The sequence below is a fragment of the Notechis scutatus genome, chromosome 2 (assembly GCF_049901735.1).
Source record: "Notechis scutatus isolate UNSWTSFEM ecotype Mainland chromosome 2, rNotScu1.2, whole genome shotgun sequence".
Lineage (NCBI taxonomy): Eukaryota > Metazoa > Chordata > Lepidosauria > Squamata > Elapidae > Notechis > Notechis scutatus.
The window spans coordinates 207,575,653-207,589,796 of record NC_142010.1 but is presented as its reverse complement, the minus strand read 5'-3'; positions in this window follow the sequence as shown (position 1 = coordinate 207,589,796).

Sequence of the window (14,144 nt, the reverse complement as noted above, 5' to 3'; positions counted from 1 at the left end):
GAAACTATTAGGATTGACAATCATTAAAAAAAGGTACGTTCAAAAACATGATCTTCTTAAAAGTATAGATCATAACAAAGGAAAATCATGTTGACGAATTCTTGCAAATTTTATTATGTAGTATGTTGTGAGTATATATACTACTGTGTACTTATCAACATTATGCCTTGGACTTAATCTTTTGGGGGAGCAGTTTCCTCAGAAATGAATGTGTATTGTTTCGATTACTGCAAGATGTGATTCACTAGTTCATGTCCCACCTTGCTCTTTCAGCTGAGGGAGAACAGGTAGGCCTGTGTCAGATAATCCTGCCCTGAAGACATCTCCATCTCTTAAAATTGCCCAAGTATTGAATGAGATATAGAATAACAGAGTTGGAAGACACCTTGGAGCTCTTCTAGTCTAAGCCCCTGCTCAGGCAGGAAACCCTATAACCGTGATGGCGAACCTATGGCACGCATATCTGAAGGGGTACACAGAGCCACTTTTGCCAGCACACAAGAGGTCGCCCGGAAGAGCCCCACTGTGCATGTACGCACACCCCCACCAGCCAGCTGATTTTGGGTATCTACTGTGCATGCGCAGGGGGAGATGCACACATGGGAGATGCACACGCATGTGCAGAGACATGCGGCATGCGGGGGGTTGTGTGTGCATGCGCAGAGTCGCAGGGGGTCACACATGCATGCGCAGGGGACGGAGGGGTCACGCATCCATTGCATAATGGGTGCAGGCACGCGAGCACACTTTTGGCATGCAATGTGGAAAAGGTTAGCCATCACTGCCCTATACCAGGGGTAGGGAAACTTGGCTCTTTTATCACTTATGGACTTCAACTCCCAGAATTCCTAAGTGAGCCATAAAAGGTTCCTCATCCCTGGCCTACTGGTTTTTCAGTTGTGGGGGAAATCAATTTTTGACTTGAATGGGACTGTTTAATGTACAAATGTAGGACATATGTAACTTTGTCGCTGTAAATATTTTCACAGCCCTCTTTTTGACTCGTGCAGTATACAGGTCCTCGATTGAAGGCAGGTTGGTACTAATTGTTTTTTCTGCAGTCCTAATTATCCTCTGAAGTATGTGTCTGTCCTGCTGGGTTGCAGAACCAAACCAGACAGTTATGGAGATGCAGTGTGTTATTGTTTTGTCATTTTAGGATGTTGCATAGAAATAATGGAAGGCACAATATGAATAATGTTGATGGAGTCTGAGAGCAAGATAATGTCACATTATCCACAGGTATCCTATGGAGAAACCATATGTATACTATGATTTTATTTTAATTATGTGCTATTATTCAGAGAACCAGTTTGTTCTAGTGGTTAAGGGACCAGGCCAGAAAGCAGGAAATCATGAGTTCAAGTCCTGCCTCAAGTCCATGAAAGCCAGCTGGGTGACTTTGGGCCAGTCAGTCTCTCTCAGTCCAATCCACCCACTTCACAGGATTGCTGTTGTGAGGAAAATAGGAGGAGGAAGATTTGTTGGGTATGTTCACCACTTTGATATATTTATAAAAATAATAAAAGTAAAATACAAGGAAAAAATAATTCATCATTTCATTCATGCACTGTTTTATCAAAATGTGATTGAGAAAAGGATATACAGTTGGTAATAAATGTATTAGTTAACAACAAGCTATCTTTACCCTATTAAAAGTGCAATTGCAATCAAGTGCCACTGAATTAAATGTTTTTAGTTTTTTTTAAAAAAGGACCCTGTTTAAAACCAGGCTGCAAAAGGTTAATTTGAGCATACTAATAGCATATAAGTAACCATAGTATTTTGATCCTAAGTACAGAATTATAAAACTGGAAAGTGCCATTTAAGACATTAAGTTCAACACTCTGCACATCTCAGAAATTCAAATTAATTCCTTTTAAATAGGTGTACGGTTTTTGTCTGAACACCTCAGGGGAAGGGTAATTGGTTCCACTGTCAGCCTGCTTTTACTGTTACTATGTTTCTTCTAATATTCAGTTAGAGATTGCCTTCTTGTAGCTAAAATTCATCATTCCAAGTGCCGCATTCTGAGATGATATCTTCCATGAGATCCTTTCACACATTTACAGTGCTATCACAAGTCCTCACAGTGGTACATTCTCAAGACCAAGCATTCTCAAATTAGTCCATCTGTTTTCCTAATAATTTAGTTGCTAATCCCTTAACTATTTGCAATGCCCTCCTAGTCTAAACATGTTCTAGTTTTCTGAATTGGATCCAATCTTTGTACTAGAATTTGATCCCTACTGACCATCATGGAACTATTACTTTCTGTGATTCTGAAATAATATTTATACTGAATCTGCCCAAAAATTAAAGTTCTAGTTTTTTGCAGCCACACTATGATCCTACTATTTCTATTTCATTTTTTTTCACAAGTACTATTGCCATTCATACTGAACATCTATGTGCTTACTTTCTTCCCCCTAAGTAACAAATCTGCCTTCACTAAATTTTATTCTCTTATTTTTGACCAGTTTTTCTAGCGTATCGTAATTGCAATACATGTTATTTATGTTTTCTAGCTTATTATTTATACTGGGTTATTTTGTGTCGTCTTGAAAATTTGATAAGCAATCATAGAACCTCCTCAACTCTCATTCATAAAAATAGTATTTTGATGTATTCAATCATAATACTTAAAAGTATATTACAATAGTATGATATATTGTACAATAACTGAGCTCCCAGAGTTACTGAGATGCAAAGGATAAGCTCTGTTACATCAAGTTTATCTGCGTGCCCTATGAACTACAAAATAGTAGTGCTGTCCAATTTAAGCTACAAAAGAGAAATATACTCTTCTTAATTTACATTTCTTTACAGGAAGGATATACACTAGTATGACTTCAGCATGTTGGGAAAATGCCTCAGCATATGCTTAAGAACTTCCTTGTATTTCTTTCATTGTGCAAATAAGTCTGGGTTTTATTCTAGAGATATTGCCTGCAGGCAGCTGAAGAGGCCAGTATCTAGCAAGTGAAAAGCACATTTGCTTTTTCTATGGCTTAAAATTCCTCAGTTCTCCTGAAAAATGAAAAGCAGGAATCTCCTTTCAGTTCTGCTTAAAATTGATTTTACAACTTCTGCGATATATTATTCCATAATTCTGAGCATTTTAGTGATCAAATTTTAAATCTGGTGCAAAAGAGCCACCTGAAGTCAACTGATTTAAGGGTATTTAGTTCCAGGCAAACACACAAAAGATTTGAGTTTTAAGAATGTGAAAGGATCATTTATATCTGGATTTTTCATTTATGGTGGTTTTGACTTGCAAATAGCCACACCAAGTGCTTCATACACTGCAGCAGAACTTTGACAGCTAGAGAAATGAGGATAGAGAAGAAATAATACAAAGGAAGAGGAAAACTTGAAGGAATCTTGAAGAACTGAGTGATGAAATGCCCAGGAATATATGTTGAGAGGGGGTTATTTCAATTCCAGCACTATCAGAGTTCTTAATTATTTTCTTCTGAGCTTTTCCCTGGAGATAAACAGTTCCAATGACTTGGCTTACCATGTTTGAAAAACACCAGCAGTATTTCTTATTTTAATAAAACTTTTAATGATCAGCAGCTGGTTCCCTGACATGTTCAAAAGTATACAGGTACTTGTTTGTTATCATTCCTGGTTACATAAGCATTTAAAACAAAAAGGTGCTTATTCACAAGTACCATGAGTTCCTAAAGCAAGCCCCCACCCCAATAAAATCAGTGAGTCCACAGTCTAATATAATCTAGCTGTACCACAGTTTGTGAGTAAAGGAAAACAGAAACATGTGACAACTGCAAAGTCTTTTTGAAACAAGAATTAATCACACAAAGGCCGATCTATCCCTAGACTGACAACAGTGTAGCTTATAATAATTACTGCATAAAGACTATAATCTGTACAGTACATAGGACTCAGAATCAAAAGGAACATGAGAGGCTTTGTATAATGCTGAACATCAATTATGGCTTTGATGTCTTCTAATCTGATACTACTGGATCATTTCATTTTCAAGCCACATGAATATATATGATATGTTGCACTATAAACTGACAGAAAAAAAAATAGACTTGAAAGTTTCAGGTTTAAAGAAAAAGAGCACAACTCACCGATTTTAAAATAATGCTTCTCTCAAAGGGAGCTTAATTTCTGGAGTCTACAAGATGTCCATATAGTTTTCTTAACAACAAATGAAGCGGTTTACCATTGCCTACTTCTAGAATGTTTTCCCAACTCATCACTCTAGTTTACCCTCCTGTGTTTTGATTTGGTTACATGAAGAGCTGCCTGAGGAGTTCTCCATTGCTGCTAGTCTTCCTCAGAAATCAAAGAAGTGGTGTTGAGGACAGGATAGGACAGTCTTCCTTCCCTTGGTAAATCCTGAAAAGACACTTTTGAAAAGACACTTTTTTTCCTGCTTTTTCAGGTAAATCCTGAAGTTCACCAGTCAATCACATAGTGTGGTGTTTTGTAGTCTAGTTTGTACAATTTGTATGCCACTTCTCTATTCAGGGGTATATCCCTTCATTATGGCCTAGCCAGTAGGTGGAAGAAATACTTCCCCCCTCAGGGAAGTTTTAATTTATTAATTGCATTCTAGAATAAATTATTAATACTTCTGACTTGCATGTTCCTTTTTTCCAGTGAAACCTATGGTTTAACCCTATTAAAACAGGGCTTTGAAAGAGTAGTTCAATTTTCTCTTACTATGCTACTCAAAACACCACCACAGAAACTATATATTGATTAATCCAATAAGACCTCAATTTTATAATCATCTATCTGTACATAGTTCCAAACAGTGGGAATTACTTCAAAGGAAACATTTCTAGGGCTCTGCAATAAAATAAATTGCAGTATGTCATTAAATAAAGCAAGGTTTTCCACAAGTTAGATTTTATACCATTCTGGTGCAATTCAAAATATGTGAAAGCTTATATTGCTAAAATACTGACATCAAAGAAATGTGGATATAATTGCTTGCTATCACCCTACAGGTAAAACTCGAAAAATTCAAATATCGTGCAAAAGTTCATTTATTTCAGTAATGCAACTTAAAAGGTGAAACTAATATATGAGATAGACTCATTACATGCAAAGCAAGATAGTTCATCTTCAAAAAGGGAGACCCCAGCCTAGTTGAAAATTACAGACCAATCTCCTTATGCTGCGTCACCTGTAAAGTCATGGAATCAATTATTAACCAATCCATTATCCTCCACTTAGAGACAAACAACCTACTCTCTAATAAACAATTTGGTTTCAGAAAAAAAACTATCCTGTAATCTGCAACTCTTACACTGCAAAAACATATGGACTACACCACTCGATCAGGGCAAAGCAATAGACGCAATCTACATAGACTTCTGTAAACCCTTTGATTCAGTGGTACACGACAAACTACTCCTAAAACTAAAATCTTATGGTATCTCTGGACAACTGCATAACTGGATAGAAGTGTTCCTGTCAAACAGACAACAAATGGTCAAAATTGGAAGTGTCCTATCAAATTCTGTACCTGTCAATAGTGGTGTCCCCCAAGGCAGTGTTCTAGGACCAACTCTCTTCATACTCTACATAAATGATTTCTGTGATCATATTAAGAGCAACTTCGTTCTCTTTGCTGATGATATAAAGCTGTTCAGTACCACAGACAATACTGCTACCCTTCAAAAAGATCTTGACTATGTATCAGAATGGTCAAACAAATGGCAACTTCAAATCTCAACAAATAAATGCTCTGTCTTACATATTGACAAAAAAAATCAGAAAATAAAATACAAGCTGAATAGTCAAGATCTTGTTGATGATCTAAGCTCTGTAAAGGACCTTGGAATACTCATCTCTAATGATCTAAGTGCTAGAGCCCACTGTAACTACACAGCCAAAAAGGCATTAAGAGTTGTTAACCTAATCCTACGTAGCTTTTTCTCTGGTAATATCACACTACTAACTAGAGCATACAAAACATTTGCTAGACCAATACTCGAATACAGCTCATCAGTCTGGAACCCACATTACATATCTGATATTAGCACAGTTGAGAAAGTCCAGAAATATTTCACAAGAGTTCTCCACTCCTCTACTCATTGTAGAATACCTTACGCCACCAGACTTGAAATTCTAGACCTAGAAAACCTTGAATTACACCGATCTAAGTATGGTATATAAAATCATACATTGCAATGACTTACCTGTCAATGAATACTTCAGCTTCAACCATAACAACACAAGAGCACACAATAGATGCAAACTCAAGGTTAACCGCACCAAACTTGATTGCAGGAAAAACGACTTCAGCAACAGAATAGTCAATGTCTGGAATACTCTACCTGACTCTGTGGTTTCTTCCCCAAACCCCAAAAACTTTAACCTTAGACTGTCTACTTTTGACCTCACCTCTTTCCTAAGAGGTCTGTAGGGGGCGTGCATAAGCGCACCAACGTGCCTACCATTCCTGTCCTATTGTTTCTTTTATTTTTCTTATATGTACCCATTTCATGTATTCATAACTATGTATATACTTATACCTATTATCTTATAAGCGATTGACAAATCAAATAAATCAAATCAAATCAAATCAAGATAGTTGAAGCCGTTATTTGTCATAATTGAGATGATTATGGCTTACAGTTCATGAAAACCCTAAATCTCAGAAAATTAGAATATTGTGAAAAGGTTCAATATTCTAGGCTCAAAGTGTCCCACTCTAATCAGCTAATTAAGCCATAACACCTGCAAAGGGTTCCTGAGCCTTTAAATGGTCTCTCAGTCAGGTTCAGTAGGAAGCACAATCATGGGAAAAACTGCTGACCTAACTGTTGTGCAGAAAACCATCATTGTCATCCTCCATAAGGAGGGAAAGCCTCAAAAGGTAATTGCAAAAGAAGTTGGATGTTCCCAAAGTGCTGTATCAAAGCACATTAACAGAAAGTTATGTGGAAGAAAAAAGTGTGGAAGAAAAAGGTGCACAATCAGCAGGGATGACCGCAGCCTGGAGAGGATTGTCGGGAAAAGGCCTTTCAAAAGTGTTAGGGACTTTCACAAGGAGTGGACTGAGGCTGGAGTCAGTGCATCAAGAAGCCACCACACACAGATGGATCTTGGACATGGGCTTCAAATATCATATTCCTCTTGTCAAGCCACTCCTGAACAACAATGTCAGAAGCATCTTACCTGGGCTAAAGAAAAAACAGAACTGGTCTGTTGCTCAGTGGTCCAAAGTCCTGTTTTCTGATGAGAGCAACTTTTGCATCTCATTTGGAAACCAAGGACCCAGAGTCTGGAGGAAGAATGGAGAGGCACACACTGCAAGATGCTTGAAGTCCAGTATGAAGTTTCCACAGTCTGTGTTGATTTGGGGAGCCATGTCATCTGCTGGTGTTGGTCCACTGTGCTTCATTAAGTCCAGGGTCAATGCAGCCGTCTACCAGGAGATTTTGGAGCACTTCATGCTTCCTTCTGCAGACGAGCTTTATGGGGATGCTAACTTCATTTTCCAGCAGGACTTGGCACCTGCCCACACTGCCAAAAGCACCAAAACCTGGTTCAATGACCATGGGATTACTGTGCTTGATTGGCCAGCAAACTCGCCTGACCTGAACCTCATAGAGAATCTATGGGGCATTGCCAAGAGAAAGATGAGACATGAGACCGAACAATGCAGAAGAGCTGAAGGCTGCTATTGAAGCATCCTGGTCTTCCATAACACCTCAGCAGTGCCACAGGCTGATAGCTTCCATGCCACACCGCATTGAGGCAGTAATTGCTGCAAAAGGGGCCCAAACCAAGTACTGAGTACATATGCGTGCTTATATTTTTCAGAGGTCCGATATTATTCTCTGTACAATCCTTGTTTTATTGATTGCATGTAATATTCTAATTTTCTGAGATTGTGGATTTGGGGTTTTTATCAGCTGTAAGCCATCATCATCACAATTATGAAAAATCACAGCTTGAACTATCTTGCTTTGCATGTAATGAGTCTATCTCATACATTAGTTTCACCTTTTAAGTTGCATTACTGAAATAAATGAACTTTTGCACGATATTCTAATTTTTCGAGTTTCACCTGTATACCCACTCCAGAATCTTCAATAAATTCAGCTGGATGTGGTTCCAGATTATAAGAATGATAAATTATGAAATCTCAAACCCAATATTATAGCTGCAATACTGCAGTTCAAAGAGGATTTTTGAGATAGATCAATATGCATTATTTATGTGGGAAACATATTTGAAGCATGTGGCAAAATTCGCACCCTGAATAATAAACCATATTATTTGGCAAGATAGGCAGAAATAGTGTTTTCTTTAGCAAATGTCAGCCTTCTGTTTCTGCAGATCTAAAGTCTCAATTCCAGTAGCTTGACTTTTTGATTTGGTATGCAGAAATGATAACTCAATCAATCAATGAAATCAGTAGGATCTCAAATGAAGGAGAGGTAATTATTTAGGTATTCACTATAGAATCAGGGATAACCAACATCAGGGAGCACAATCAGCCTGATGTCATATTTGTAACCATCAGGCCTCCAAAGCATCCTTTTAATTGCCTTCAATTATGAGGTATCCAACTATGGGATGTTGCCAACAGGAAAAATATTCTAATTCAGAAGATTATCCAAAGGGCTATTAGTAACGTTTGTTACCTTTTCCACTCATGGTTTTTTAAGCATGAGTTCATACACTGAACAGATACAAAGATATTGGGTCCATATCCAGCATATCCATTGGAAGAGATTGACACTTAATGGCACAGAGTGTATTTGCATTCCGTGCACACTGTAGAACTTAGAAGCCACCCCAGCCACCCCTACCTGAGTTTGGTTGAGCTCAAAAGTTAAAGAGGCTCAAATTATTACATGGAAGGGAGACCATGAGGAAAATATTTGCTTGTGAAGTAGACTTGGAAGCCACCATTGTTGACAAGCAAAGAACATGGAGGTTGCAGATTCTCCCACTCTCTTCCTCAGAAGGCACTGAGGGCTACAATGGACATTTTATCTATGCAATATTGCCAGTTTTAAAGCAGCTATGCTTCTTATAAGACCATAGTCTTAAAGTGACCTGTGCTGTTTATAGGGCATTTCTAGTCTAGATTTCTTTTAATCAAGTTGAATTCATTCTCTTGCCTTAAATATTTGAAAAACATGCCATTTTAATTAGTTCTCTAAAATTCAGAGGTCCTTGTTGTCTTGTATTCCTCAGTTTAAGACAATATAACGTAAGTGTAATAATTAGATATGAAGATAAAATATATGACAATTTCTACTGAGAAAGAGAGAGAGAGAATATGAAATAAATGAGAATAGAACATGTTGGTTAAAAGGCAAGAAATGAATGCTGTCATTACCACATTAATATAATTTAAGTTTTTCTGTTGTTCATATCTATTTATCACTTTATTTGTCAGATTTATAATGCCCTTTTTGCAAAAGCTCAGTGATATTGTGTGATTGACAGTAGTCTTGAACCTGAGTTTCACATGCAACTTCTGAATCACCACATTTCAGTTGCTTTTCACTGAATTTTACTTATACTAGATAATGTTATTTGTGCAACAGAAAGTTTGCTTTTTGTGTAACACCAATATTCACCCATGTAATATATTCTTTTTAAGCTTCAGCCTTTATGTAGTTATTTCAAATAATTACATTAGAAAAATACAATTTCTTCTGTCAACCAAAAGAAACATTTTTGACAGAATTTATTATGTTTTAATGCAACTGTGAGTATCACTGCAGTGAAAATATCCAGTCCACTGCAATCTTGGAGATAAATTATTTCAAATATTAGCCTCCTGCAGAGATAAAACAAATATGCTCTGGAATATTCATTAATTCTATTCCTTATACACTTTAGAATTATCTTCAAAATTTTTTGATTGACTATAATCTTTTTTGTGGAATGTTCTTGGCTTGGTATTTGAAATAAGAGTATTTTAACCTATCAGTGATATTTAGATTAAAGAGTCATTTTATACTCCCTATTGATTGAATTGTAGTGTTGATTTTTCTATTTAAATAGATTTTTACAACTATTATTTTACAATATATTTTATTTACTCATTTATCTAACACAGCAGCATCCTATCCTTCTCAGGGAAACAACACTGTTAAAAACAAATGCATAACTAAGCATAGCATACAGAAAATAATTGAAAACAAATTAACTAATTGAACATAAAGAAATAGAAAATGGAAATGGAAACTCTCTATAGCTCCTCTTCCACTGTGCTGCAAATTCTCACTTCATCAGGTTGCCATCTTTTATTCTTGACATTTGGCCTAAAGACATTCTTCCCTTTTACCCTTTTGGTGAATTAAAAAATATGGTTATCTGTCCTGTAAAGGACTAAAGTAGGGGTGTCCAACCTTGGCAACTTTTAAGACTTGTGGACATGCATGGCTGGCTGGGGAATTTTAAAAGGTCCACAAGTCTTAAAGTTGCCAAGGTTGGAAAGACTGGACTAGAGGCAATGAACCAGGGGCAGCATTTAAGCAATAGGAGTGGATCTTAACAAATCTAAACAGGATTAGCTCTGATTAGTCCCTAAATGGGAGAAAATCAGCAAATCCAGGTTGCACACTAGGAAAGGATTTGGGTGGAGGGAAGGGAATCATTACAGGCACAACTGGCAAACTATTTCTATACTGTTGCTAAGGAAACTGCAGGGATGCCTTCTTGTAGTCACCTTAGATACAATGAACAATTACCTTTTATATGGACTCCAATTCTCACAAGCATAGCCACTGTATGTAATGGGAGCATAGGACTGCACTGATTTTGCCTCTTATTGATAGATGTAGAAGGTTTGTTCTGCTTTTCCCAATATTGCTAATCACTGTGGCTTGTAGCAATAAACTCCTTTAATTACCATTCTTTTGCCTGTTTAATTCATTGCCTGAATAAATGCATTCTGTTCTTACAGCATTTATGACAAAAGGTTATACCCATCAAATACAAACTTTCTAAATATTGTCTCTACATAATACCTGTTCACTTTCTAACTGTTATGCATGTGCTAATGGGGCAATGCTTCTTGCAGAAAAGGTAGGTAAGAAAATAAAGCTATGATTACCCTACATTCTAAAAGTATATGTATTTTGAAACTTTATTAATAACTTTATTAGGATAAATGAATGAATTTGGCACAGTGGCAGAGAGATATAAATGAATGGTCCTGATATATTAGATTCCATCTTGTGTTTTGGAAAAGCAAAATGACAACTTGATTCTGGTCATTCAGCAAGGCCAAAGGGGAGCACCTTTGGCAGCAGCTCTTTTCAATTTTGATCTATTAGTTCTTAACAAGCAACTAATCCTTATTGCCCATTTCTCAAAGAATGGGTTTTCTCAATATTGTTCCATTTAAATTTAAATTTCATATAATTCAGAGGAGAAACCATTTCTTTCCCTTTTTTGTTCCCCAAGTTATCATCATCAACAGCCTAATTGCAGGCAATCCCATTAGGTATTATGCTTTGCAGTAATGATACACAAATGGAAACAAACAACATGAAATGATCAATAATAATGTAGTTTCAGAATCAATTATAAAACAATTAGTCTAAAGAAATTAATCTTCCCTCACACAACAATGCCCTAATGAACTTTAGCAAACAGCTTCTAGTGGAAACAAAAAACCTCTGAAGAATAGGACTAAAGACATTTCTGTTCAAGGGAATTAATTTAACACAATACCTATGCATAAAAGAACTCTTTTGCTTCCTTAAAAGCACTCATTAATTATTCATTCAGATTTCACATTCTATATCCCATTAGCTTTATATCTGCAAAGTTGTTGATGACCACTTATTAGGGCCAAATAATTAGGGCTTTTATTCTCTATGGCACAATGGAAAAATCATCAATTGCTTTAAAAAAAATTAAGCCAGCATGTGGAAGTAAGCTTAAGCAGTTTTTCCATCTCTCATAGGATGATATTATTCAGTTTTATTCACTGAATCCAGTAGGACTTATTCCACTGATATTCACAGAAGCAGTGAAGCACCAATTCTAACATATACAAACTGAATAATGTAAATAATAATTAATGCCTGATTCTTAAATTTTCTACTTTGAGATCAGGCAACCTATATGCTGCTGAACAATATCTCTAGGAATCATGGCCAATAGTGAAGGATGCTGAAAGTTACACATTTAGCAGCATCTGCAATACAACATCATAAGATGGGGAAATAATAATCTTCCAATTATTACAATAGTTTTGAATGACAATTAACCAACATGGCCCAATGTGAGAGATGCTGGAATTTTGGCACAGAAACACATGTGATATAAAAAGTGATCATACAAATATGCTCAGTATACTTACTTATGGCTTACTTATTACTCATTAATCATCCCACCATACAGTCTGGTTTAAATACTACTTAGGCTAAAATACAGCTGGTTAGCTTATGTTTCAGCTTTATACTCATCCTGAGTTCACTGTGAATTGCTTAGCTAAAAGGGTTATTTCCAATTTTTCATGAGATCTGATAATAATTTCTAATTTTGCCTGGATTGGATATATTCTACCATGCAAAGCAAAATTTAAATAGCAAAAACAAATAACTTGAAAAAGGACTCATCCAGAAGAGCCTGTAATTTTGTATTTATTTTAATAAATGTTTAATTCCTGGTATGAATGAAGGCTTAAGCAGCTAAAATGCTATGAAAGAGAGAGGCTGAATCACCTTTAAAAATGCTAACAAGGAGAGACTAATAATTTTAAAGGATTTTCTCACCTCCTTATAGTTCATTTCCATTTATCAAGAATATCAGGTAAATGCAAATAATATATAAGATATTTCTAGAATCTTAGTAGCAGAACAAGAGGTGCAAAATAAGTTCTATTAATTTATCTGGAAACAAATCCAATTCAAATGTATGTCACAGCCAAGGCTTTTGAATTTACATGCCTACCTCACAACATAGGTCATAGCCCCAGGCAAATTATTACATTGTCAGCCATGTGACAAAAAGGGAGGAGAAAACTAGAGAGTATCTATTGTTTATTTTTTCTATAAATTACTGTAAACCCATTCCTCTATAAGAGTTGCTTGTATTTTGGACCACAGGAAAACTTAGCAGCAGGACTGTTTGCTCTGAAGACTACTAAAAAGAACATGCAGACTTTAAGGTAAATGAATATATAACCCATTACTTGAAATGAAAATTAAAACATGTAATATTCTGCATTTTTTTCCATCTGTATATAATTGACAGTGATATAGGGATATTAATTTTTTTCTTCTGAGAGTGCTTGCAGTTTTCTTGGCAAAGTTTTTCAGAAGTGATTTGCCATTCAGCTGGCTTTGTGCCTAAAGGCAAGACTAGAACTCATGACCTCCCAGGTTCTAACTTGGTGCTTTAACCATAATAACAAACTGGCTCTCATGAATGTTATAATGTTTAGATATTAATGGTTTTTATTATTTATTTTTATTAATGTATTTTCTGTTAGTCTATATTTCTGTTAGTATATATTGATGCTTGAAAATGATAACAAAAATATCCTAAGATTACTCTTACGGTTTCTGCTTGTTTAGATCTTTCCATTTCATTTTTTTGATGACCATGACAGTATATGTAATCCAGATGACATATGGTAAGTAAATTTATGCCATACAATTTTAATTGTCTCAGTCCATCAAAAGCTCCCCCTGTAAATTGATTTCTTGTAAAGCTTAACAAATGCAGTGTTGAGCCCCTGTTAGCCTTCCTTTTTTTAATGCAGAGCTTTTAGCCAGAATAGCTTCCCATAGGGTTAAAATACAAAACACTTAAGAGATGGGCTACTGGTCTCCAATAGCTAGAGACCCAGGAAATTGGGGAAAGGAAAACCAGTGTCTTCCCCCCACTCCCATCACACTTACTTTGGAAAAATTAGAAGTCTTGAATTTGTCCTTATTTTATATATATATTGGAGTGGGCACAAATGCAATGCTATCCACTTAAAAGTTATCATACATATGTTGAATCTTAAAAAGGAGCTCTAAACAACAACTTCATTATTTCATTGATAAAACTCATCAAAACTAGCTTAGGAAATGCATGAAATACTGCATATGTTTTCTTGATGTAACAAATCATCTAATAAAAACATAAGGGCTGAGTATGGTAGCCCTGGAAGGGCAAGT